Source organism: Coturnix japonica, chromosome 12 (assembly GCF_054131305.1).
Source record: "Coturnix japonica strain WE chromosome 12, WE-NBRP24, whole genome shotgun sequence".
Lineage (NCBI taxonomy): Eukaryota > Metazoa > Chordata > Aves > Galliformes > Phasianidae > Coturnix > Coturnix japonica.
Window position 1 is genome coordinate 13,828,882 of NC_140674.1, and position 26,461 is coordinate 13,855,342.

Below are 26,461 nucleotides of genomic sequence, written 5' to 3' on the forward strand. Positions count from 1 at the left end.
ATTTGCAAGCAAGCATGGCCTAACTGGTGGGTGTATTAAAATAAACAGATGCTATCAGCACCAGCAGCAAATTATCTTCTGAGGCTTTCTAATTTCTGGAGGGTGGCAGGTTGTGGCAAGTCGATTTACATTTAGGATGGAGAGGGAAGAGAAACAGAGATTATACCAGCATTAACATGCAATTCAAAATAGGGGAAAATAAACAGTAAATTGAAGGTGGACACCTAGACTATGGAAAAAGCTATTGGCTGTTCACCCATCTCACTTGCAGTGAGGTACACAGCATACCACATGCGTACATGAAGAGGTTTCACATCTGAAAAGAGTTTGTATTTTGTACTCAAGTGATAAAATATCAGAAAGAGCCTCCTTTGAAGATACAACTGTTCACACAAAACACTTCCTTGCACCAGAACCTGGAGGTCAGCTGCAGGTGGAGTTGCAGATGGAGGCAGCTGGAAAGGAGCACCCATTGGTTTCTACTCATTTCCAGTAGAGTACTTCATGGCTGAGATCTCAGTTCCAAACTATGTAGGAAACCATGGATAAGAACAACTCAGCTAAGCAAACAGTGCACAAGAATTGTCTCATGGCATCAGATGAGAAACTGAGGTGCCTTTAGAAAGATGTGTCACTATACAAGCTGGTTCCCCAGACACATAAGAGTTTATCTCTTCTTCTGTCATCCCCATCCCACCCACCAAGAGCTCATACTCACCTGGTGGGGCTTCAAAGACATGGAGAGTCCAATGTTTGCTCTCTTACCAGATAGAAAAGCTGCTCTCACCTTCACACAAAGGAAAATCAGGCAAGATTAGACTGCTGTTTCTGTGATTTACAAGTATCCAACACCAGAAATCAAAGAATCCACTCTCCCATCTCATTCACGTGTTTCTGGAATGCTATCAAACGTAGGGTGCAACATCTCATCTTTCTAGCATAATATTTACCAAATTCTTCTATTCTTCTCTCAATTACTGCTGAGGTTTCTTGATTTTCAGTTCAGCTGAAAAACAAGGTCTATTAATTCTTTCCCTTACCTAACATCTGTTTGCATCTTTAGGAAATCTAGGTGAAATTTTCTGCAATCAGCTTTCAAGGCTTAGACCTATAGATTTTACTATAGGCAAAACACTGCACTCCTCAACATTTTAAACGATGCTGAAAAAACCTTCACCAGAGGAAAAAGCCCAATTATTTTCCCAAGAAAACTGGGCTAGCATAGTTAAAGCAAAAGAATTTCCATAGCCAAAAACATTCACATCTGGATGCTTTTAACATTGTCAGCATGGCCAGACACCCACTTGTATCTGAGCGTTGTGCAATTCCAGCATGAAACTCAAACTCACGCCATGAATTCAGATGAAGGAGCCTAACACTGCCATCACACCCTTTCTTGTAAATATTCAGTTCTAGAGAACTTCTTCCAACTCTAGGGTTTGGAATAACTTGTTTTCAGACCAAGCTGTCTTCTCCAAACTAAGTCCTGTATCCTGGCTGAGTTAGCTGGAGTTAAATCAGCATAAAACTAAAATAGCACAATGGAAAGTCAGGCCTACTGTTAAATCATACTTCTATTTTTACCTGGCAAAGCACTTAAACATGTGCTTGAGATCCACATATCTTAAGCACTGGCTTATATTTAGTCCTGTGCTAAATGCATTGTTAAACTGGTTCTTATAAATCAATTGACTCTGTGAGTCAGGCTGAAATTTTGAGATTCTTAAAAGAAAATACAAAATGCTCATCTCCACATATGAAAAGGTATTAAGAGGCTCAAACACAGAAAGTTGCAGATGAAGAAGGAAAAGTTGAGTGCTTGCAGTTGGGCCAAAAGCTCAAGCAAACCTTAAGAAAGGAAAAGGGATATTACAAAGAGAAGTGAGATGGCACATAGTATGCAAAGTAGGAAACAAAACTAGGAGTTAATGCAGGCTCAACCTTAATAGCGATAGGATACACAAATGCTGGTGCAAAGCTCTACCTAGGCCAAAAGTTTACCTGCAACACCTTCCAAAACTAGATATTTAAAAGATGCATGATGCACACTTTGCAGAGATTGACCCTTTATTGGTCACAGCCTCCAAGTTTCCGGCTATTAAAAAATTCAAGGATTTGGGGCATACAGGTCTCTGTGTTTAGTAGCCTAGGATTAATGGATCCTATAGAATTTTGGTTGATCCCATTTTATATTTATTTTCATGCTGCCATTTGCTGTGTCAATTATAATTTACACAATGTAATCACTAAAAATACTGCTTTCATTTCATCTGCCCTCCTAGTTCCTTTAGTACCCTTAGTTCTTGAGTTGAAGGGAAGAGGGAATGATCATTTCCCATTCATCTCCTCCATATCACTCATAATTTTATCAGCTTCAACCAAATACTTCTTCAGTTTTCAAGGCTGAGAAGCACTACTTTATTTAGATTAAAGTATATATACATACATGGGCACACAACATTTCAGAACTTTGATTACTTACTGCTCTTTTCTATGTCTTTTCTACATCTACTGCATCTTTTTCCAATTTGAGTGAGCATTCCTACATACAACAGTGAAGATGCAGGGAGCACTGAAGGGAAATCAGTGCCTCTGTCGTTCTAAGATATGCTGTACTGGCATAAGCTATTTGTTTTCTTCTCAGTTATTCCTAGCTCCAGGAATTCTTTTCTGTCATTCATATGACTACTAACATTGGTCTGATATTTATGGAAAACCTGCAACAATGGCTTTAGTCCTCATTTTCCCAAATAAAGTAATCACAGCTACCTAGAATCATGAATGGTCAAAAATATTTCCCTCTGTATTATTTACACTTTTTGACCGTGACTTTCATCCACCACTTTACTGTCTTGTACCCCAAGATCCTTCTGTCTCATGCTTCTCCAGAATCTTATTCATTCCTTCAAAGAACTTCAGGGTTTGTGATGCAAACACATTGACACACCTGCAATATAACATTTACGTATAAACTCACTAACTCTGTTATAATTTCTTCTCATTTTTCCCTGATATTGAAAACAGGCTTCCAGTAGTTTGTTTTTTAATCTCTGTTGGAACCCTTTTTAAGTTTGGTGTCACATTATTTACCTCCTCTGAGATCGGAACTAACTGAATCCAAAAGTTTCACACCAGAGTTATTTAGAACATTTGAGTGAATACCCTTTGTCTGGTGATTTGTTATTACACTCATTTCATTTATCTGTCTTTTAAAAGGAGAAGGTTTTTAGAGCAGCTTTTAAGCTCCTCTATTAACGATGCAATTAGAGGCCATTCCTTGGCCCCAGACCTCAGAGGACTTTCTATTTGCAAGGCAATCAATACCTTCTGCTATCTGTTACACACTGGCCTTTCTGACCTCAATTGCTCCTTTCACACCTTGGACTTTTGCTGATCCCACCATTTCCAGTCGGACTTCCAGCTCCTTTTGCGTTTGGAAGAGTTTTTGTTATTAGTTTTTGTCTTTTGTGAGTCACTCCTCCAACTATCTTCGTTTGTGTTGTTATGGTTTTACATTTAACTCAGTAGAAATGGCTTCAGTTGAAACCAGGCCTCAGTCAAGTGTGTCCTCTTTGACTGTTACACAAGTTTCTGCAAGTAGCATTAAAGACGCTGACTAAAACTTACCCTTCATATCCTACTGAGGACAGATATTTCCCAGCCTTCTTGCATTATATCATCCCACTGCCTGTAATCCTTCTTAGTATTTCATGGTTATTGTCAGTGCCATGGTCAGATGTTTAAAAAGGTAACCTTATTATAGTTTTTCCTCTTGATTTGGCACAGCAACATTCAATCCATAGAAACTGGGTGGTAAGTGATGATGCAGATAACTGATTTATCTTATTGGACTCTGATTTCCAACATACTGTGATTCACTCCACCAACGGCAAAATCTATTCTTGTCATTTCTACATAATGAGTATCCTGATAATACAGCTTCAAACTGATTAGCTTTGTTCACTTATTCTGGGAGGCCAGAACATTACAATTCACCTATCCTCATTTCATATACATTTAGTATTGACAGAAAAGGACAGATAGTTTTGGTCTTTGTCTAGTTGCCAATCTGCTCGTGTCTTGTTTAGCCGTGGAACTGCTTAGACTTCTCTACTTTATATATCAACTGAATTTAATTGTCCTATCCTACTATCCTACCTGGTTGTCCTATCCTACAATAGGGACACAGACCCATGGGTGCTTTCATGCTGGGAAACTGATCAGCAAGTCAGATATGCTCTTCTCCAGGTCCTCATCTCAAACTGTTTTTAAGAACTTCCCTACTATTTATTTTTAATCTTCTACCCTGCAAAACAGGATCCATCTATCGTTAGAGTGTCTAATTTTTCCAAGTAGTCTAAATAACTCCTTCAGACCACCTTACTTCCTTACCCACATGCTTCACTGCTGTTTGTCTGTGTAACCTTGCACATGCTACTGGAAGCATTTATTTAATGCTGTAATTGGGTTCCTGGTCTTTACCGTTCTCTCCTGTCAAAATATTATGTTTTGTCTCCTAGAGCCCCCACACGTTTTCTCAGTGCTCCTACAACCATGACTAGCCACAACGCACAAGATCACCGTCTCTTTACCAGTATCCTCTCAAACACTGCTATACAAAGTCTCTAGAATTTAGGCAAAGCACCAAGTGCTCCTTCTTGGCCTTGTGTTCTCAGTTATCAGTTCCACGCAGCACCGCACCCTGTCTCTTCCTACCTTGTAGGACTGCTGCCCTTTCATCACGTCTTGCATAAATGGATGCACAAAGTCACCTTCCAGCAAGACAGAGAAGCTGCATGGCTACAGTATCATTCGCACACATTTATTCGGTCAATCTGTAACACAATTTTAAGATTTCCCTTATTGTAATGATAAAGCAGAACAGCAAATCAAGACAGCTCCCCTAAACAAAACCCTTCTATAAGTTCACTGGATATTTAGCACCAAGAAAAGAGAAAGATAGTCTTATTACACATCTAAAACAAGACAAAAACACATATATATTTCCTATCACCACCATTCTCCTGTATTTAGGAAAGTTTTCTTCTATTTAGAAGCCAGTATTTTGGGGAACATGGTTGTGGTTCTCACATTTTATTTTCTAAATATTGACTCAGTTTCATTTCCAGGGTCCATACAGTATAAAATAGAACAGGGGGTTTGGCACAGATACAGGAGGTGCCTTCTCCCTTTGGAAAATTATACATGAAATGTAAAACCCAGCAACAAGTCTTGCATTTAATCTGCACACATTTGCCCCCTGCCAAAGACTCAAAATCCTTCTCTTATGAAGAGTGAAAAATTTCAGAACACGTTATCAACTCCTTCCTTCAGCCCTCAATATTGACAGCTTTATCTCTATACACAAAGCTTCTCCACCTTTCTTCTTCTTGGCAATAAAAGCCAAGCACAATGAATATTTCATACACATGTGGTTAATGGAGCGTTCTGGCTCCAGTCCATTAGGAACCTTACACAATGGTGTACTAACTGTTTCTCAATGTAACATTTCCAGTCTGTCCAAAAGCAATGTTTTTGCCAGCTGAGCCAAAATACCATCATTGTCTTGTCACCTCAGTTCCTGTTGTTGGTTCAAAAGCAGGGTCCCTTGCCACAGCACTTTGCCACCATTGTGCTCCCAGCAGCAACCCAAAACGATTAGTCCAGTTCCAAGGCTCTACTCTTCCCTCTATATTTCAAGGTCTGTGTCTCAGGTGGGTTGAGGAATGCTTGCAGTCTTTCTCCTTCAAAGATAAACACAGGGATAAGAAGTCACATCACAGATTAACACAAGAGCAAAGATAAAGTAGTTAAGTTCAGATCTTCAGTTCTGATGGAAACTAGCCCTCCATATTCTTTCATCAGCTCCCAAATTTTGGCCTTAAAATGTGTCTAATTGAAAAACTGATAGTAGAACGACGGCATCTGGCAAAGCACTTATTTCTCACTTCAAAATCTTCCTCTGTTCCTCAGCTAAACAAACACCATTACACACAGAACACCATCTCTATCAGAACCAGCACCAAGTTATCACAGCAGAGAGATGGGCACAGATCACTCCCCTTACAGAGACAATATGACATTACAATGAACATAAACAACACCCATGGTAAATGGACATTCAGTTGGATATTAAGAAAAACTTATCCATGAGAGTACTCAAGCATTGGCACAGGATGTCCAGGGAGGTGATGGAGTCACTGTCCCTGGAAGTATTCAAGAACTGTGGAGGTACATAGAGGGACGTGGTCAGTGGGCAAATATTGGTGGCAGGTGGATGGTTGGACTAGATGATCTTAGTGGCTGTTTCCAACTTTAATGATTTTGTGATTCTGTTCCGTTCTATGGAGGAAAGAAAACTGCTGTTGGATCTGTCAGATGAAGTTCCTTGTGTGAGAGCTGGAGTCTAGCTCTGACCGCTCACCTACACCTCCCTGGCAGCTTAGGGAGAGCACAGGCACTTCCAAAGCTTGAATCAGCCCAACCTAAGGCAGACGTCTAGAAGAGGCAAGATAAATGGCATGGGCTGTTTATCACTCCTCACCGCCCGAAGAGAGTCTAGATGGCAATCTTAGAATTTATGTCTGAGTTTTAGGTAACTAAAGTCAGGTGAGATGATTTCCAGCCTCAAGGTTTGCAGACTCATTTCCAGATGAGCCATAGACCCTGACAGACTTAGTAGGGCAGAAAACAACAAGACAAAGAAAAGTGCTGATGTGGAAGGACTGATCTCATCCCTTCCCTGCCCAAAAGCAGAATGAGCTCACATTTCAGATGGCAAAGACCAGCCTTTGTCCTCGCACACAGCTGAAGAATAAGGGAAGAGAATGGACCCCTCTTCATTGTTTCACTTGGTAAAACCTTGTGATGTTTCTACAACATCTCAGTAAGGTTGTCATCCAAAAATCACCAGACTACAAAGTGGTCACCATTCACAAGGTGCTCAGTTACTACTGACCCATAAACAAAAGGCCCAGGGGAGACAACTGCTTTTTAAAGAGGCACACACAGAAGATCAGTCATTCTACCAATAGATAAGGCATTGGAACAGGTTGCCCAGGGGTGCTGGATGCCCCACCTCTGGAGACACTCAAGGTTAGGCTGGATGGGGCTGTGAGCTTTAGGTATCCCAGTCCATTGCTTGGGAGTTGGACTAGATGGCCTTAAAGGTCCAACTCAACTCAAGGTCCAACTCAACTCAAAGGTTCCAACTCAAAATTAGACAATAATCCAGTTATAGGTCCACTTTCCTTCCCCATTTCCCTCTGCTTCCCTCAACATTCTTCCCTCTTCAGATCAATGGAAAGTTCTGAGATATAGCCAAAAAAAAGCCAAAGCACCTAATTGAAGAAGGGAAACGGCAACTTCCATCATCTCAAAAAGCTGCACCTTTCTCCTACTCATCTCAGAGCTGAATAAAGGAATTAAAAACATAGCCTGGGGCAGTCAGCAAAGATTTACAAGAAGGAGACATTAATTCTCACTCTAAAGGCAGTGAGTGCATATAAGCCAGTAGGAGCAAACAGAGAAAGGGAGCAAAAACATAGTTGTTCCATTTAAAAAAAGAGAAGAAAAAAAAAAAGAAAAAAAAAAAAGAGAAGAGAAAAAAGGTCCTTTAAACCCTTCCTAATAAAACAAAGATCATCCTGGCAATATGAAATGCTACCCTACTTTATTTATTTATCGACACAAAGAAAGAAGCAAGTTGGCACCTAGGAGGGTATTAAATGCTGTTTTTTTTGCTGACTGAATGACCTCAGACGAAATATTTTCCATGACAAGAGCCCAGAAGACGCTGGCACAGAGTCAGACAATAAGATTTTCAGAGTGTATTTACATTCTATCCATGGCCCCAGGCTGTTCCAAACCCATAGGCAGGTGCTGCCTTTATCTGTTCTTTGCTCACCTGGCTCCCTAGCAAAATGTTCTGGGCCTGAGGCTCAGCTGCCTTAACTATTTGCTGCCTGGTGCTCAGAAAGCTGAGGAGTTCGGTTCCCAGTTGCGAGTCTGGCAAATGGACGTGGTGACTCTGGTCACCCTTTGAGCCTGACCTGAGTGATGTGTAAAGAGATTTTCCAACAAACAGAGGGAAAACAGTGATGATGCAACAGCAGAAGTCCTATGAAAACTAGACAAAATCATGCTGAAAAGAAGTACTTTCTAAAAGAGGAAGGGAGAAGGTGGTGCTTTCAGGGACGTGCTGCATTTTCCATCATGTGGAGATCTTTAAGCTGGCTATGGATAGCTCTCCAAGAAAAACTCAACATCCAGTAGACGATGAGAGAGGAGGGTCACCGTTACACCTCCTAGCACTGAAATCTGTTCATGATAATATGCCGCTGTTAAGCAGGAGATGCTCAGCAACTCACAAAAGGGACAGAGTCAGGCTAAGACATAAAAAAATTACAGGCTTGTGTCTCCCAGCTTCGCAGCACAAACTCCTTGCATCACAGGCTTCAAGCTACGTTTTCTCCCCACTACCCGTTTCTGACCTGGTCTTGAGCAAAACGATCTGTTCCATCCCTGCGGTGGAAACAACTTCTTCTTTGCTCAGTTTAATTTGGCTCCCGGTGCACAGCTCCTTTCTCTTGAGTAATAAGCCTCCAGGAGATGCTGCGAGAGGATACGCCCTTAATACCGCGAAACCAGGAAGAATGATAATTGCACTTTTAACAGCATGATGTACAAGGCAGCCACCAAAGCAGAGGAAGCATGAATTAACACAGGATAAAAAGGAGGGGCTTTACCATCTACCCAATAAGGTATTATTATTCATGCTTTTGGAAACCTTCCTTACAGAAAGATAGAGAGACATAATAGGTAGGCAAAAGCAACTGTGTCTGGAAAAGCAAAGGCCTGCTTGCCATCTCACAGTTTCCTTCACATGCTGAACTCAGCCTCCATCTTCCCAGATTTCAGCTACCCTCCCTTTTCTACTGTCTTACCATGCATCTTTTTTTAACCCATTTAATATCCAAGTCAGCCTCCTCCTTTTCCCATGTGCATGGCTCAGGCCTGGCCCACTCACACATACCTTCCCACCAATTCCCTCCAGTTTCACTACCCAGACCTAAACAATTATTTTTTTTCCCCTTCCATTCCTCTTCTCTTTTTCTCATTCTTGTCTTCCCCATAGTGCTACTCAACTCAAATTGGCACCATCCTGCTATGGACAAAGCCTGGCACTTTCACATCCCTCCTCCAAACCGGACTTATCAGCTCACTAATGCCACCTCTCATCAGATAGGATACAGACATCTACTGACTGTGCTCATAATAATACCTGCGCAGGGAAAGCTTTTGTCTGGCTTTGCTTTCTTCTAAGGAAGGAGGCACTTAACCTCATTCCAACACATGTTTCATAACAAAAGTTTCATTCATGGTCCTAAAGAATGCTGAGCTTTATGTATCTTCCCAAAAGTACAGTTAACTAATGCTCACTTACATGATCTATCACTTTGCTTTTCAATCCTGACCACTTGGTTATGATAATTTATAAAGATCGTGCAACCTCTGCCATTGCACAGGAGACAGAACCGCTAGTGGGAATTTGAAAGGATCCTGACAATTGGCTACTTAGTGAATCGAGGCACTGAGAAAGCTCTGTATGCATCTCCAGAGACACAGCAATTGGAACTAGGTGTTAAGTTCTTAACAAGGTCTGTGGAATTTTACTTAGCTTCATCCTCTGGATGCCCACATGCATGAATTAAGACCACTATACAAGAAGATGTGCAGAAAACACTCTGCTAGCAACCTGCACTACCAACCCAGCATCATTATGGCCTGCCTGGAAAAACAAACAAACAAGCAAACAAAACAGAAAAACACACCACAATCAAACTACCTGCAGTCCTCGTGGAACGAAATAAATATGCCATGAAGAGTTTCTCTCAGTTGGAACAGTGAGAGTATAAGTGGAAGAAAACATGAGGCTAAGCAGGTACTGCACACCATGTCTGCAGCCTCCCACTCCCACAGGAACTCTGAGAAACATCTACAAGCAATGCTGCTGCTACTGTCCAACTCAAGGACATCCTTTTAAACAATGCCTCACTGTGATAATCCTGTAAGGATTTTCAACTCTGTCCTGTATAGCATTTTAATTGCTCACACTGTTTCAGGAGCTCAATCATTTACAGGCGGTATTTTCATTCCACTAATTGTAGGTTTCCCAGAGGACTCAGTACAGTATTTCACATCCTCAGTGCTATTAAATACTTTAGGAAAACATCCAGGCTTCCAGATTTTTTTTTTTTTTTTTTTTTCTTTTTGATATGCATGTGTACGCAGATCTGGAGAGAAAGCTGAAACAAAAAATAATAAAGGAAAGGAAAATTACAGTATTCAAGATAACATTGTAATAGACAGCAAATAAGGCAGCAGCAAGGCTGGAAGCTGCCGTTTCTAATGCAACTAAACTCCTGCACATGGGAAATTTCACTAGTTAGTAGCTAAAGGTTGTGTCTATATCACTAATGGCATCCACCCTCGGGAGCTGTTCCAGGCTGCCAGACCAGGTAGCACAAAACATCTCATGCCAACACCACCCCAGGCTAGCTTGGCTCTATGGCTAAATGGCCATACCCATAATAAGCAGCACTTGGCCTTGTGGCCATAAGACATAATAGCTGTTTGTGTGTATGCACTTGAAGTCAACACGCCTAAAATAATTTGAGAGCTGTGTTAAAGCCCACGAAGGCAATGCTTTACAGCTTGATGCTGACAGGCTGTGCTGCATGCCTTGCTGAAGGGTGGGAGGGAATGTCCAGTAGGTCTGGGATTACATGGGGAAACTGTAAGGGGCGCAGGGAAGCCAAGCTGGGCACAGTGCCACTGCCTGAGGGGACCAACCCTGCAGGTCTTCTCAGTGGGCTCATCCCAGCGTTGGACATGAAAATGTGCTGGAGAGATGAGTTGCCTGGCAGTGCAAACTTATGTACTACAGGCTGTCATCCCTCTGAGCAGGTAAATGTTAGAGAGCCAGATTTCTGCAACCTCAATGGACATTTACTAGAGCCACGTAGTTTGATGGAATAGAGCAAAAACAACAACAACAAAAATTCCAAGCGTATCTGTACAGCATATCCAAAAAGCAATAACTGTACACTCTGACACTCCCAGGAGCGGCAGTAAGGTAACATCATCCCTCCCTCCATGCCAAGGAGATTTAGACACAGCCTAAGGTAAAAACTGCACTTCTAGGGGAAAAATGGCTAAGAACTGCCAAGGCCCTGGAGCTGACAGCACTGGGGAAGGGGTGGAGAATTAATGGGTAGGGGGTCTACAAACCAAACTAGAGCTCCTTTTTCTAGTCCCTTCCTATTGGGTACAAGGTACTCTAAAGTGGAGATAATGTTCAGCCTTATTTTCCATAATCCTAGAGTGAAGGAAAAAGGTTAGGTTCACAAATGCTTTCCTACAGGTTAAGACACTTGTGTATTAGCTGAGCACCCAAAAACCAATCCAAAACCTTCTGCACGCACACTTTTGGTCAAGTGAAAAGTAGGTTTGGCATCTTGGCTTATAACAGGGTCTACAAGTTGATCTGAGATAAACATTTAAGTTGATTTACTTCAAAGATGATCTACCTTAACAACGACCTTGAGTCCTCAGAAAAATAAGCGTTTGTAATTACGATCTCTGGACTGTTGTGGTATGCAAATCCCAGAAGGCAAGCCTGATTTACTCTGCCTCTTAGTGAACAACAATCTGCGTCACAAAACCCATTATCACAGCTGGCATTAAGCAGCAAGCATCTTGCTAATTATCTCGGCAAAAACACCCAGCTGAAACGGTCTGGGTAAGACAGAAGACCCCCTGCCTGCAAAAGAAATGGCCACACTGGTGTGAATTGACTGATCAGGACCTGAAAACAGGCAGCAGGTAGGTCTGCCAACACTGGAAAAAGAACTTCCTCCAGTAGATCCTTTTGTAGCTCATCATAAACATTTTTCTATGGCAACTAAAGGTTATGGATCTTAGCTCTAGTCAGGACTTGAATTGAGTAGAGCTCCACTAACCAAAAATAACAAGGACAAGACATTCCACATTGGACTTAAGAGCTCAGAACTTCAGGTGTGTTTCTTCTCAAACAGATGATATGGTATGAAAGGACAAGACCACAGAACCAGTCACCTGAACCTGTGACCTGCTGGGTTCTGTTTCTACCAACAGTAACTTTGGCTGCAAGGAATTCATGCATGCTACTTGCAGCCCTGTATCCCGGCACTGTTATCTGACATCTGACTGAAGTGGACCAAGAAACGTTGTGAAAATGGATCTTTTACATTCCCTGTAGGAATACAAAGCACAGAGCAAATGGCATGACTCAGATAATGCCTGGAACATATAATGAGGATATTAAACTAGATCATCATTTTATAGGTTACTTTATTTTTAATAGGGAAAAAAAAAAAAAAGAAAGAAAACACAAAAGCCAACCAGCCTACATATTTGGCCTTAAGATGAATTTTTGGTTTTACGTGACAGCTTTTTCCCCTACTTAAAATTTGCATAAATACTGTCAAGACAGGACACGCATGGTGAAGAATAAGCAAAAGCCAGAGTTGAGCCCAGCTGCATGCCTCTCCCACTGCTCTCTGCCAGGGCAGAGGAGATTGGCCAGGGCCAGCACTGTGAGTGCTCCCTGCTTCTGCATGTCACCAGGTCAGCGACTTGGTCTTGCTGACATACAGCAAGTCTTTTTTGACTTGAAAGACCTTAAACTGAGAGCCTGGCTTCAGTTTACTTGTCTCATTTCCTGCACAGTTGCTGATGGTGGAGGGAGGAGTTGGTTTATTTTCCTGTAGTGAACTCCAGTTATAAGAGCTGCTGCCATTCCACTGGCAGGAGACAGGGGCAGTGCTACAAGGCAGGGAAGGATGAGGATGCTTGAAAGAAGGTGTCACTGCCAGGTTGTTCTTACCCACATAAGGGCACCCCTTCAGCTCTGGGCGGTTTCACACAGATTTAATTTAGTAGATGCAAACTCTCATGCAAGATGCTTACTTGGGGGTCAGGGAAGTTTAGTTCAGCTAACAAGATTAGAAAAGGTTTAACCTAAAGCAAAAGAAAAATGCACATAAGTGCTTTCGTGGTTTAGCAAATAAGCAAATACAGAGCAAATCTGCCCTTAGACATGGCCAAAGTAACCAGAGATCCCTTCCCTGCAGCCCTCCTCACAGAGAGCATTTTATCTAATGCCACCCTCTTAGCTGCTTTTCCTTCTGCAACCCTACCTTACCACCCATTCAGCACAGAAAACTTCTGCACTTCACACCTACGTGCTACTAAATAGCTTACATCACTCCAGAATTTGGCCCAAGTAGCCACAGTGACACATGAAGAAGTGTACAAAACAGCTAAGCAAATGTTTTCTGTTCCTCTAAGATGGCAAAGGGAGACTCCAGCCATTGTGTTGCATGAAGCACAATGGGGCTATTGCTCAAACCAGGCCCCCCAAGGCTTCCAACATCCTTAGTTGGTAGGAAAACACCTACCATTTGGACGGTTCCTTTCCATCAAGGACTCTTAATTGAATGAGCATTTGCTGCCTGATCGAGTGACGCTGCTGCCTTCTGTACCGTGTTCTGCCATGGTTCAGCTGGAGGTATAACGTGACCGAGCAGTGAAAGCAAAGTTTACTGCATCCTCCTGCAAGGGCAGGGTGGATCTCCATCTGCAGGGTGTGGTTGCCTTGAGATGGAATTTGTTATTACCCCCAAGTTCCAAACAAGAGCCCCGTGATGCTCACTTTCAAAAGGTGAGGATGTTGGTTTTACATTTCTTCCAGAAGGTTAGGAGCTGTGGTAAGCCTAATCATTCCGGCATTTCAGCCTATGCTGTCTAGGGAGAATAGCACCACCTTCTGAATTACCAAGTCAAATTGACAGCAGCAATCAACTTTCCTCCTAAGTCTCCCATCCAAAACCAAACAGGCCCAACCCTGCTTAATTTATGAGATCATAGCCCAAGGCACCATAGCTCTCTGGGACACCACTGCCTCACCCACCATCTACAAACATTGATTGTGCAGGTACAGATCTCTCTCAAATTTTACATATGCAAGGATCTCTGACCAATGACATAAGCTCATTAGAAAGTGCCTGCAGCACCTCTCCAAGGCGGTAGGTAACCAGCACAGCCATGGAAATAAGAACAGAGTGGTGGAACATGCACTGCACAGAGCTTTAACCTCTCCTGGCTGGCACCCAGGAAAAACCTTTTGAATGACAAGCACCAGCTTGGGCAAAGACAGCCTTTTGTGAACCCTGCCACACCAACAATTTGCTGCTGCTCAGCTCCACTCCAAGTAGCATATTCATCTCCCCATCATCACTTTAGAACTTATTTGCATTGTTAAATTACTAACAGAAATTGTTATTCCCTTGATATCTTACAATCAAAGTTGCCTGAGTTTAAAGATCTTTCTATTGTTAAAGCATATTACTGCCCTTAATGGGTTTCTCAATACATAATCTATACCTTATACTTCAGAAGTCATAACGTTTTATTGTCTTGTAATTCAAGCCTGGTCCAGCACCTGCTCAAGACAAAGCAAAGTTGTTCTTGATTTTTTTTTCTTGGATCTGATCTTTTGACAGCATTGGTTCTCAGACCTCAATGCAGAAACCTTCACCACTACTTAAAGAACTAACTGTCCTTGTCCATACCTTCCATGTGACAGAACAGAGGTTGACACAAGCTGCACAAGCCTGTGAAAGGTACTTTGCAACACCAAGGGAACCATGAAACATAGGAAGAAAAAATAGATATTGTCTCCTTAGGACAAAAATACTGCTGCCTGAAATACGCAACTGGATGTTTGATAACCATTTCATATCTAATTAGCTTGAATGTACAAACAGAAATTTAAGTTGAAGACATGCATAGGGAATCTTTCCTGCTTGCTCACCACAGGTAAGGTCTAGGCTGGAGCACTGCCTCTGGAATCAAACTGACACCTCAGGAGGGATGTGGACTGGAGAGTCCAGAGAAAGGCAATGGGAAGGAGCAGAAGGCTGGGAAACACGAGCTCCAGCATTCACGAGCTGCAGTGTATAGCCAAGGTGAGAGCTGGTTAAAGGGAGCAGGATGGACATCTTCAACTATGCAAAAGTCCATGCAAGCAGCTGTCTTCAGAAGCGGGTTGGATGGCAGGACTTCTGACCAGCCCTCCCTCAGTAACTTTGTTTTGATTCCTGGTGCTACTCCTATAATAATTGCACAGTTTATAGCTAAGAAATGAGCTTGAAATGTAATTTAAGATTAATCCAAAGGCTAAAAACATTGACTCATAATAAAGAGGGGGAAAAAAAAAAAAGTTTGAAAAAAATTTATCTTATGTCATGATTTGGCTCAAGTTGGATGAGAAGATTCAGGATTTTTGATCACTATTTGGCAGTATTTGCTTCCCTAAAGGGTTTTAAAATGGCACCAACACGACCATTACAGTGTTACCTCCTCCCATTGCCAACATCTTTACTACATGCATTTCTCCAGCTTGGGACAGCTCCCAGAGTCCCAGCCTGCCACAGGGGGTACCAAACCCCTGCAGTACTGTGGCTTAGCACCAAATTATTCCTCATTTTTCTGCAGAACTTGAAAAAAAAATCGACCTGATTCACTCTGCCCTGTTGTCTCGCTCCAATTTAGGAGTGAGGCAAAGGTTCTTTTGATATGTTATGCCCGGCATGAGATTAAGAAGAAGAGCATTGTTACGTTGGTGGGGGAGAGCAGCAGCAGAGTAGCAGGCCGCAAGCAGCAGATCGGTGCAGCACAGAGCAGGCGGTCACAGTACCATGGTCTCAAGAAGCGGAGTGTCAGGCAGTGAGGTCTCACGGAGCAGAGAGTCTCGAGCAGCAATCCCAGAAGAGACAGTAGGCAGCAGTAGGAGGATGGTGGAGGAATCTGAGGTCAGTTACCTAAAAGGTTCTTCAGCATGCAGGCATCTTCTTCAGCATGCAGGCGTTCACGTAGAGAGGCATCTGATGACAGAAAACCTCCTTGTTTCCGTAGTGAGGCATCTGGTGTCAGAAAACCTCAATTTGGGGTTTGTCCGTGCCCTTTTTATCCTACTTCTTCCCAGCCTTCGTGACATTTCTGGAAGGCTTGGGTCAGAGACATGTGAATTCCTCGGAGATGGCCATCTTCCTTGAGATAGGCCCCCACAAAAAGACCACCTTAGGGCCATTAATCAGCATCTTATCTCTCTTTCTTAGCTCCTAGACTTGTCCATCTCTTGAACAAAGGGATTTCTAGAACCTTGGTTCCTGTGTGTCTCAGACAAAAGGAGTCCTGGAACCTTGGCCAGGACTTGCCTGAACTTCTCCATTTCAGCAAACTTTGAGACAGTAATGTAAAATGCATGGCCTCTTACACCTGTCCTATCTGGGTTTTATAGTACTCTCCACTTTCAATATTTCACTCCTTGTGCAGAGCAAACCTTAACATTCACAGCAAGTTTTCCCTCCAGGTATAAGCTTGGCTTTCTTTCAGAGAAATCTCATCTTCCTACCTTCATGCACACTTGTATTTCCTTAAAGAGTACGAACTCCTGTTAAATAGGAGAGTCAAAACAACAAGTGATATTAAAATGATTTTTCAACCCGTTTTCCTTCTTTAGGCACCCAGACCGGGCACCATCTCCAGCCTACTCAAAAAGCTGCACCTCTACTGACAACAACATCTCTTCTTTTTTAATCTTCATTTTCAATTCCGTGTAGACAACAGAAAAATATCAACTTGTGTGGATCACATCTTAAACCACGTGCATAAGTTCAAAGATAATTAGCCTCTGAGTTGCTAAATGCTGTGCAGAGCACACATTTAACAGCTAAAACTGATTTTAATCTTTGCTTAATTCTTTTGCCAGAGAGTCCCATTCATAGTGAGGCAGCTGTCTAAATACCTTGGCCCCTTGGGGCGAGGAGATGAGGAGCTTCATGCAGTGTTCTTGAGTGACCCCAGCTGGCTACTGCCCCCAAAGCATCCCAGAGCTGCTTCCAGCACTTGTGGGATCAGAGGATACAGGTGGGCCTAGACACCCCAATAAAGGATTTGTCAAGAGAAAAGTGCATAAGTCCTCACTCTCCTCAGTTCAGGTTATCCTTCTCAAGGGTTTAACAGAAAACTGGGTAGCAAGAGTGGTAAAATTAACATAAAGCAACATCCTTATGGGTGAGGAATTGTCTTCACACTGGCTAAAGCACTAAACTTCATCTGTGTCCCATACAATACTAAACTGGGTCTCTCCCTTTGGTCAAGGAGGGCCTGAAAGCCAAAAGGCAACTGCAAAGGATATAGCAGTTGCACATGATGGTACCTCAAAACTGACTTTTAATTGTTTCCTTTCATAACACCTTGTATATGCTTTGCCATGCTATCAGCACTGGCTTGTAGTAATACTCCTCAAAAACAAGCAAATAGGATATTTTTTAATCATCCCCAATAGCCTTCTGCAGAATGCGATCAGACATTAATGCACCATGCACACATCCACAGAAAGTGATGACTCAAGAACACTACAGAAACAAAAAACTAATGAAGCTATTCTCTTCAACCAGCACTAATCTTCTTCAAGGTTACTCTACTCCTGGGCCTTCATACACTCCAAGATTTAGGATTCTGTAGACATGAGGAGCCCAGCAGACAGCCATGCTGGGAAGAGAGAGTGAAGAAAGGACTCAGATCACACAAACACTCAGAAAGAAAACAGCTACAAGATGACATTTTACTTTCAGGCCCATGTTCAAACAGCCTAAATGTCAGTCAGTCTCTCTGCCAAATGCTTCCCGTTGGGTGGTTCTCTGTTCACTATATTAATTTGGATCCAAGAACAACTCCCAATGACTGGAAGTACCAAGGGTTTAGGAGGTGGTCAAAAGGCCTTTAAATGGCAAGGAAGTTTTATTTACTTCTCTGTCTACTGAAACTGCACAGGTAACTAATATCTTGCACAGCACTCTGAAGCAGGGAGGCTCCAGAAAGGAGCATTAGAATTAGTCCTATAAAAGCTATCTTAAAGAAAAGGCTTTATCACCCTCTCCCACCAGCTTCCCTATAAACCCAGCATCTAAAAGAGAATTATCTCACATAAGAGCAACAGAAGACTAATCTTGCATAAAACAATCAACCAGACTTGGAAATCATACCTAAGAAATGATAGGGGCACTTGTCTTGAAACTAAGATTAAAACATAACAGCAAATCCATTTGGGATCCTTCAGATTTGTTTCTTTCACAAGAATTTGAACCCATGCTACTATAGCACAAGCAAAAACAAGGGGAAAATGCAGGCTGTCACAAGCCAGGTCACAAAACCATGAGACAGACAGCCATACTCTTCACACTCCTACTTTCCCATATTTAAGGTACCTTTTCTCAGCTCTGTCACCTAGGAAACTCTGCCCTTTCCTTCTTCAGTGAGGTTGATGGGTGCTGAGGGCCTCCTACAGCTCAGCGAAGGGCTCAGCACTCGCAGGGCACAGCTGCAGATCGGTGTTCTCAGCCTTATGGATAGAAACACAAATAAATGAAGCCACATCCAAAAATCCCTTCTGGCAACCAAGGGAAAAAAAAAAAATAAATCCCAAAACCTAATAATCATTATATTCATCTGCAGGAAGTGAACTTTCCCTGTCCTCGCTGATTTCTCTTATTAAGCAATCATCAAGCACTGATAGGAATTCTTTTCAGGAAATGGGAGTACAATACATTCATAAGAAAAACACTAATAGAGCAGACAGCCAGTATGAGCCACTTGACATTTCAGGAAATTAAGTTACACTGTGGTCCCAGCTTGTAAATTCAGCGAGACCCACAAGGGAACGCTTCAGAGACCTGATGTGCTTTCATTTCAAATGTGACTGCCACATGGGCTAATTGAGGGCAGTAGCCACATTTGCTCTCCCACAGCCATCCTGCTGCCCTGCCCCTCTCCGTGCATCTCCTGCGCTCAGAGCCTGCATGTTAGCTCTGCCCTTTTAATGCTGGGTGAGCTCTTCTAGGGGCAAGGAAAAATAGGTCAAAGTAACAATGGAAACAATAACTGTTTCAGAGAAAGCCTCTGAGATCTCTGTCAAACAAAGCTGAATATATATATTTATAAGGATGGAAAGTACAAAGGCTGAAGCATGTCACCACTAGATGACAGATCACTTGGGGATTGCAAGTATTGCAAGTACAAGCTGGGGTGTCAGGATTGAACACTGAAGCCCACAAATTTAGCAGCAGTATAGGTTGCTCTTGACCATGTTTTCATTGCTAAGAGGACAGAAAGGAGATGACCGAGCAACAGTAATATTCAGGAAGTGGACAGACAAGCATCCTAAAATGAAGGCAGCAGCCACCAAGGCTGGTGTTTGCTCAGTCGTATTCCCAGGGGAGCTCCTGCTGATAGGTGACAGCAAACCACCTCAGACAGATATCCTCTTCACCAAAAAGAAGGCTGAAGCCAGTTGGGGAAGCTGCGAGCTGTTACCCATGTGCCCAAGTCCCAGCAGGTTCTCGCTTACTAAGGTAGCAAGTAAAAGAGATATAGAAAAGTCAAAACATCCTTTGCAGGAAGGACAGAGAGAGAAGGGAAATTCAGAAGCTCCTAGGAGCTGCACCCAGACAACCCCTCTTTCCAGGGGAGTGCCACGCTCTCTCTGCCAGCACAAGTTTGCTTTGGGAGACCAAGGACTGCACAGGTACAAACACAGCTTAGGTTCCCCAGGGCTCCTGGCTGCTCTCCGCATCTACCAAAGTATGCTTGGAGCATTTTGGTAAGCTAGTAGGATTGCAGCCAATATTGCTATAATTCCCAGTTAAACGTACCTTTAAGGTATCACACAGGAAACTACTCATCCTTCCTCCTGTTAATTTGGCAGGTGCCAGGGGTCTCTACTTCAGCCCACTAAAGTGGTCAGAGTTTGCAGGATATGTCTTTGGACCAATGTGAGAGAAGCAGCTGGCCCACTGCTGCCTCACTGTGCACAGCCTGGCTAAGAAGGGTTTCAATCCTCAATCAGCCATCGATCTGTTCTGTGACATCAGGCAAGCAGACAAAAAGGAGCTGAAGGGATCTGCCCGAGATCACCCAGCTAGTCAAGGAAGGGTATGCAGCAGTCATTACCCTCCAGTCCCTACTCATCCGCCCTGCAGATCCCTGCTCCTGTAAAGGAAACAGTAATGAATAAATCGAACTCAGCAAACTCCTCCCAGAGAAGCATTATGAGACCTGCCTAAGTGAGGAGCAGCCAAAACCTTTTGGGGAAAGGACACTGGGAATCCCACCACTGTCCATCCCCTGTAAAACGTGCTCCATCACTTGCAGTGGGCTCATACGAGGAAGTCACGGGAAGGTAAAACAATTAAATTAAAACACTAATGCTGAAAACATTCACCTACTTGTAGGTGTGGAAACCTTCATGTTTCCTCTTTATTATACAGATAGGATTTTGCTTTTCATTGGCACAATAGAAAATAGCCACAAAAATTCCACACACACAACATCAGACCCTTCGACCAGCCTCAACACGCAGAGCGTCAGTAATAAAACACACCCCTACAGGGATTGAGCATGTTGGCTTGTGCTCAGCTGAGGGGGTTTGGGCAGAACTTTCACTCCTCAGACACAAAAAAATATTAATTATAATCAGCTCTGTCATTATTTCAGTCCCCCACACTCCCCCTCCCCTGTTAGCAAAGGGGAAAGGAGCCATAAGCAGGCAGGATTTTAGGTTTTGCATGAACAATTTGGGACCACGTGTGTGTGTGTGTGTATGCATCTGCCCTAGAAATCAAACAGTAGCTTTGGAAAGGGCATCCGGGGCAGGGCCCTCAGGTGCCAGAGGAGAAATTCTGGGAAATACTCTTTTAGTAAAACAATTACAACAGCTGCTGCATACACTTCCTTCTGCACACACAGGCACACCCCTCTTCCTGTCCATCACTCACATCCCCCCTGCCACAGACTCTCTTGCACAACCAGATGACAAAGCACCTTTTGACTTCAATCCATGCAAAAGCCTGGACCCTTCTCTTACCGAAGTGCCACACATCACTGGTATGTTTGTTCCCATCACACGTTCCCCAGGTGAATGTCCTCCTCTCACCAGGAAAAAGCAACCCTCCAAAGAGCACAATCAGAGGACCACGCTACAGGTCTTGCAGCCTAGTGGGCAGGCTGGGAGCACGGAGAGTCTTACACAGCCAAACAAAACAAGGCCAGCACAGGGACTCCTCAGATGCTCTCTGTTCCTATGGACTTCATTTTCCTCCATTCCCAACTAACTGTCTTGCCACAAACTGAGGTAGTGGTGTCTTGCAACAACCTCTAATCAATGGTTAAGTGAAGGGTAACACACCAAAGTTTGAGACCAACCAACATCTCCATGCTTGTTCATGTGCATAGAAGAATAAAACAATAAAAAGCATCCAACTCTCCTTCAGAATTTGCAAAGCTTCTACCACAATGCTAGAAACCCTCTCCCTTCAGGTCCTGGTTAGACTACTTGCAAGGTACAGTTCCCAATTTTCCACTGCACCCTTCCATTTCATTGCCACTTCTTCTGACCAGCTCCATTCCACCCATTAGTCTGAGCTATTCCTCTTTGGCCTATGGTCTGGTATCCCGTTTGGGAGTTTGACTGGGATGGCCTCCTTGTTAGCTGGCTGTATAGCAGCCATCAACACAGGATACTGATCCACATCTCAAGGCTCCAAGGGGGCATCCATGGATCTGTAACAGCAAGGAGCTGTGCTGTCTTTCATCAAAAAGCCTGCAAAAGCAGGGAAATGCCAGCACACTGGTGTCCCTCCTCTTTCATACATACACTTTCCTTCTTCCCAATTTACTTCCAGTTTAAACAGTTAGGGAAGAACTTGGGGTTTCAGGCAGGATCACACGTGACTGGACGTCCTACATAGCAGCAATCCTCTGTGCTCTCAACTACAGGTTACTGAAGGGCTTTCTCAGAAAACTGATACAGAGGGACAATTACTAGAAAGAGGGGACTGTGAAGCATGATGAAGTGAGGCAAAGGTGATAACTACAGAGATACAGTGCTGAAGTCTAACAAAAAACCCATAGCTTAAGACTGGCAGCTTGCTTTTCACCTTCAGCACTGATGCTTACACTTTCACCTGGCTGTGCCCCCAGCCAAGGCTGAACAGGTACAAGATGCTGCTCTTCAGGTCTGTCAGCATGGTGCCTTCGCTTTATGCAGGTGCTGGTAATCACACTTGCATACAAAGCAGAGCAAGATCAGCATGGGCAGGAAAGCAGCACTCCAAGGTGATCGCTGGCAGCTACATTTCAGCTTGCAGGCTGCAGCTCACACTGGGGCACTGTGATCCTAAGAGCATGTACACCAAACACCACATTGCTCAAGAAAGGCATGCATTTTATCTTCCATAGCTGGCCTGTCCATGAGAATGGCATGCTGCTGTTCCAGCCAGCTCTCCATTCATTTGGGACGCAATGGGAGAAGCAAGAAGGCATGTTCCAAGCAATTGTTATTTAGCTTGTTATTCAGCTTTGGAAAGGATGTGTCCTCTCTCTTCACACAGTTGTCATCCTACTGATCCCTACTACTAAACAAACCAGCCTACATCACAGTTGCACTCCAAGCAGTCTCTAGTACCAGAAGAACATTCTAATCAACAGCAACACCCAGTGAAATTTTAATTTAAAGCACTTTTCTGGTTAGACTTGCTTGGGATAAACCTCTTCACTACAACTCACTATGCCTCAGCATCTCCATAGGGAAGTTGGATGGAAGTCATGCTTCTGAAGCTCCAAAAAAATCAAAAAGGGACAAGGTTTAATAGCTAATGCACCTTTAACAACGGTGCTTCAGCTCCGTGAATTGAGGAAGAGTGAAAGCATTTGCAACGGGATGAATAAAGGACTCCCAGAAACATGATACCCAGACGTGCAAAGCATGGATGTCTACAAAATGTTTCTGTAGGGGCTGAAAACTGGCTGAAGCCGTGAAAGACCTAGCTCAGCAGCTCAGTCCATTGCCCTAAATAACAAGATGGTGGCATCTGGGATCCTCCCCCACCAGGCCCGCCAGCAAATACCCCAGCAATCCCAGTGTACGTTCACCCCTGTCATCACACTCCTCTGGGCATTAAAAGTGGACAGCACCCCACCCTAAGAAAACATGGGGCATTCTTGGCACCTCGCCCCAAAGGCAAGGTCATCAGACACTATGACAAATTCCTTGCCTGCCACATCTACAGTGGTATGTAGAGGAACATGATCCTGCCCCAAGCAAAAGCCAAGTTTGATTAAGGCTGATTACTCTGAGATCCTTCCTGCAAGGACCTTGCAAGGAGGGAGTTACTGGCCACCCGGCATGAGCCCAGCAGCAAGAACATGAAGGCTTGCAGGAGTTTAGCCAAGTATACCAGAGATACAATGCAGAAGTGCAGAGCCCATCAGAACAGATGTTCCTTCTGGACAGAAATGCAGTGGAAAGCAACGCTTCTCCTGATGCCCTACAACCCAGCACGCACAAGTCACCACAAATGGACACAGCAGAGCCTTCCAGATTTCTGTTCCAACTTGGCGCTGGCTTGGACTTTGGAACAGAGAAACTTTGGCCTTTTCCAAAATGATTCGCTTGACACAAGGCTCAAATATTTGGCTGAGCAGAGCAGGGATCCACCCTCATTCTCCTTCAGGCACCCTCTGTGGGACCTTATGTGGATGTCCTCACTACTCCTTCCTTCAGTTCCCTGTTGAGGACAACATCCCTTTCTCATCTCAGCTGAGAGCTGTAACATAAATCACTTAAATGGTGATGGCCTCATTTCACCCCAGACAGCCCTGGGGCACATATCATGTGAAGATTTCTCTCCCCCACCAGTCATGGGAACAGGGTCCCACCTTAGCAAAGAAGCCCAAGAAATGGCAGCAAAACTCTACATCTTTTTCTCATATACAAAATACATCTCAGTCTTACCTGCTGTATTTCTTCTCTCTGTGATGGAAACCCACTCTGCCTCAGCCAGCAAACAACTAAGGCCACAACTGTTAAGAAAACTCCTAAAGTCTCCTTGGCCACATTTTCTCTACCACCATCTGTTTTGCAAATACAAAAAGCTAAAATAAACACCCCCTACCCCCCGGTAGCAAAATTCTATGCATCTCAGAAAACTACATGCATCCCCCCTGCCAAAGTAAACAATCTCACAGACAGTTTACATCAAAAAAGTGCACTAATTTCATTGTAAATAAAGGAACAACAAATTGCATCAAAGCTTGCCACAGTACACTCTATGGAAACTTCCCACAGCTAAGACAACCAGGGTTGTTCAGCACATACCCCTCCTTCCAGAACAGCTAAGGAAGTGCTAACCAAGTCTTCCAGTACACTGGCACATGGATTACATGCCAGCATCCAGCTATTTCTGCAGATGGTGCAGATGGTTCAATGATCATCCAGCTTACCTAGGGAGAAGTCAGGGCATGGTCCTCTGGGCTCTGGCTGTGAGGAATGATGGATATGGGCTGGGTAAGAGCTGTGCCAGGTGCAGGATTTCTCTGCAACACACTGTCTGGTTTGTAGCAATACAATATGATGATCTATTAAAAAGAAAAAAAGAAACAAAACATGCATTTTTCACCTGGTCTTGCCCTTTTTCCCGGGTTCCTGAAGCTCAGAATTGTAGGATATAAGCAAATGTGCAACAACTCAATCAACAACTAATCCTCAGCCAGTAGAGAAAACTAATCCTGGTAGAAGATAAAAAAAAAGCCAAGGGAAGGGTAAGATGAGGTTCCCATTTCTACATGAGACTGGGAGCAGGCCTAGCTTTGCCTCTGATGATTCCAGAGCTGGGGACCACCTCCTCTGAGAAGAGTTTTCGAGCCATAGCTCCAGCTGGAAACTTAGACATGGCAGGATACAGGCTGAGGATGACTCTGCTTAGACTCTGCTGCTCCAGAAATCCCACCAGCTCACAAACCACTCAAAGCTGGGTTTCAAGGGCTCAGTGTTTCAGACCTGTTCTCTCAGCATGTCAGCCACCAAATCCAGCTCCTTACAAGCACATGCTTTCATGTGTCTGAAGTGCATATAGGTGAAAACCCAACACTGAAGGAAGAATACTCAAGTTGATTTTTCCGCCAGTTGAGAAACAGATACACAGTTAAATCTGTGCAATTTTCCTAAAGCAGCGGCTCTGTGCATCCCCTGCCAGCTGTGGGACTCATGCAGGTCATTCATTAGCTGGCTCAGGTAGCAGCTTCTTTCAAATCCTCCATGCTCATGGCATGTTTCAATTACTGGGATCCATAAAAAGAGGTTTTTTCGATCTGGACTATAAAAAGCTGCTATCTAAAAGCATGTCCCAGAGGTTTAGCTCACCTATGTCACCATGGGCAGGAGAACAAAAGGAGCCTCCCATGGAGCAGAACCGGGGCTGCTCAGTGGTGCTCCCCCCACAGATCAGTACGGTGCTTTTCAAATGCTGCTATAGGGGAAAAAAAAAGGAAAACACAAACTTCCTATAATCACTTCAAAACGCATTGATTTGGAATGAAAATGCAGTGGAGAGATTAATCTCACATGCCCCAGCACCTGCAGAGACCCATGTAAACCTGCACGGCACCCAAGGGTTAGGGCAGACTTGGGAAATAGGCTGAACCCCAGGGGCCTTGCTAAGCATCACTGACAACTCTCCCTGGTACCAGTTACAGTAAAGGAATTGGGGAAGATGACACATTAAAGAAAGGTAATAGAAAAAAATAATAATCTTTCCCCTCTCATTACACGCTTCTGGAGGTGGCATACTGCAGAGAGCAACTAAATTAAGCAGACTCATTCCAATGTTTTATATGTACTGGTTACTTGACAGTATCCCATTAAATCAGTAGCTTTACAGAAGGGACATAGCTGAAGTGCATAGATCTTGAGTTTTGATATCACTTATACTGGCATAAATCAAAACCAAGTCCATGGATAAGAAAATAATTAGAGTGGATACAGTAAGTACAAAAAAAGAAACCCAATGAATCTCAAATAAGCTTATAGATTTAATGCTTTCTGCTGATGGGGTGTGGGAGGGTAGGGCTGAGGGAAGACATTGCTTGTTTTCTTAATCCAAAGAGTTTCTATGCATACAGAAAAAAGCATTAAGTTGAGAAAGCTAAATCTAGATCCCATTACAATCTGAGGAAGTTTGCCCGTCAATTTCTATGGCTTGAAGCACTTGCTTCTGAAAGCAGAGTTCAAATGAATATTGCCCAGGTGGCACTGCACACCCCTCACTTCGCTAATCATCATGCTGGAGCAGCCAACGAATTGGCAAAACTGGTTCGGAGGGCAGTCAGGGGAGGGATGGAAGCAGCACACGGTTGCCTTGGAGTTATCCAGGGTTATCTACACATCATGCTGTACGCTCCCTGCTTCTCATAATTAGAGTGTCTAGACAGGAGATGATGCTGGTGAAGCAGCAAGTAA

General features: G+C 43.5%; 1 long non-coding RNA gene across 2 annotated transcripts; it reads right to left on the minus strand.

Annotated features, from left to right (window-relative positions):
• Window positions 1-4,801: 4,801 nt before the first annotated feature.
• Window positions 4,802-25,474, minus strand: LOC107318109 (uncharacterized). 2 transcript variants are annotated; one of them, XR_014933578.1, is made up of 3 exons: window positions 25,367-25,474; window positions 24,448-24,582; window positions 4,802-5,744 (listed from the first exon to the last, which is right to left on the minus strand). It is a non-coding gene; the product is annotated as an uncharacterized LOC107318109 (long non-coding RNA). The 2 variants fall into 2 exon arrangements; XR_014933579.1 differs by lacking the exon at window positions 25,367-25,474 and adding an exon at window positions 18,378-18,511 and having other exon boundaries at window positions 24,448-24,583.
• Window positions 25,475-26,461: the final 987 nt, after the last annotated feature.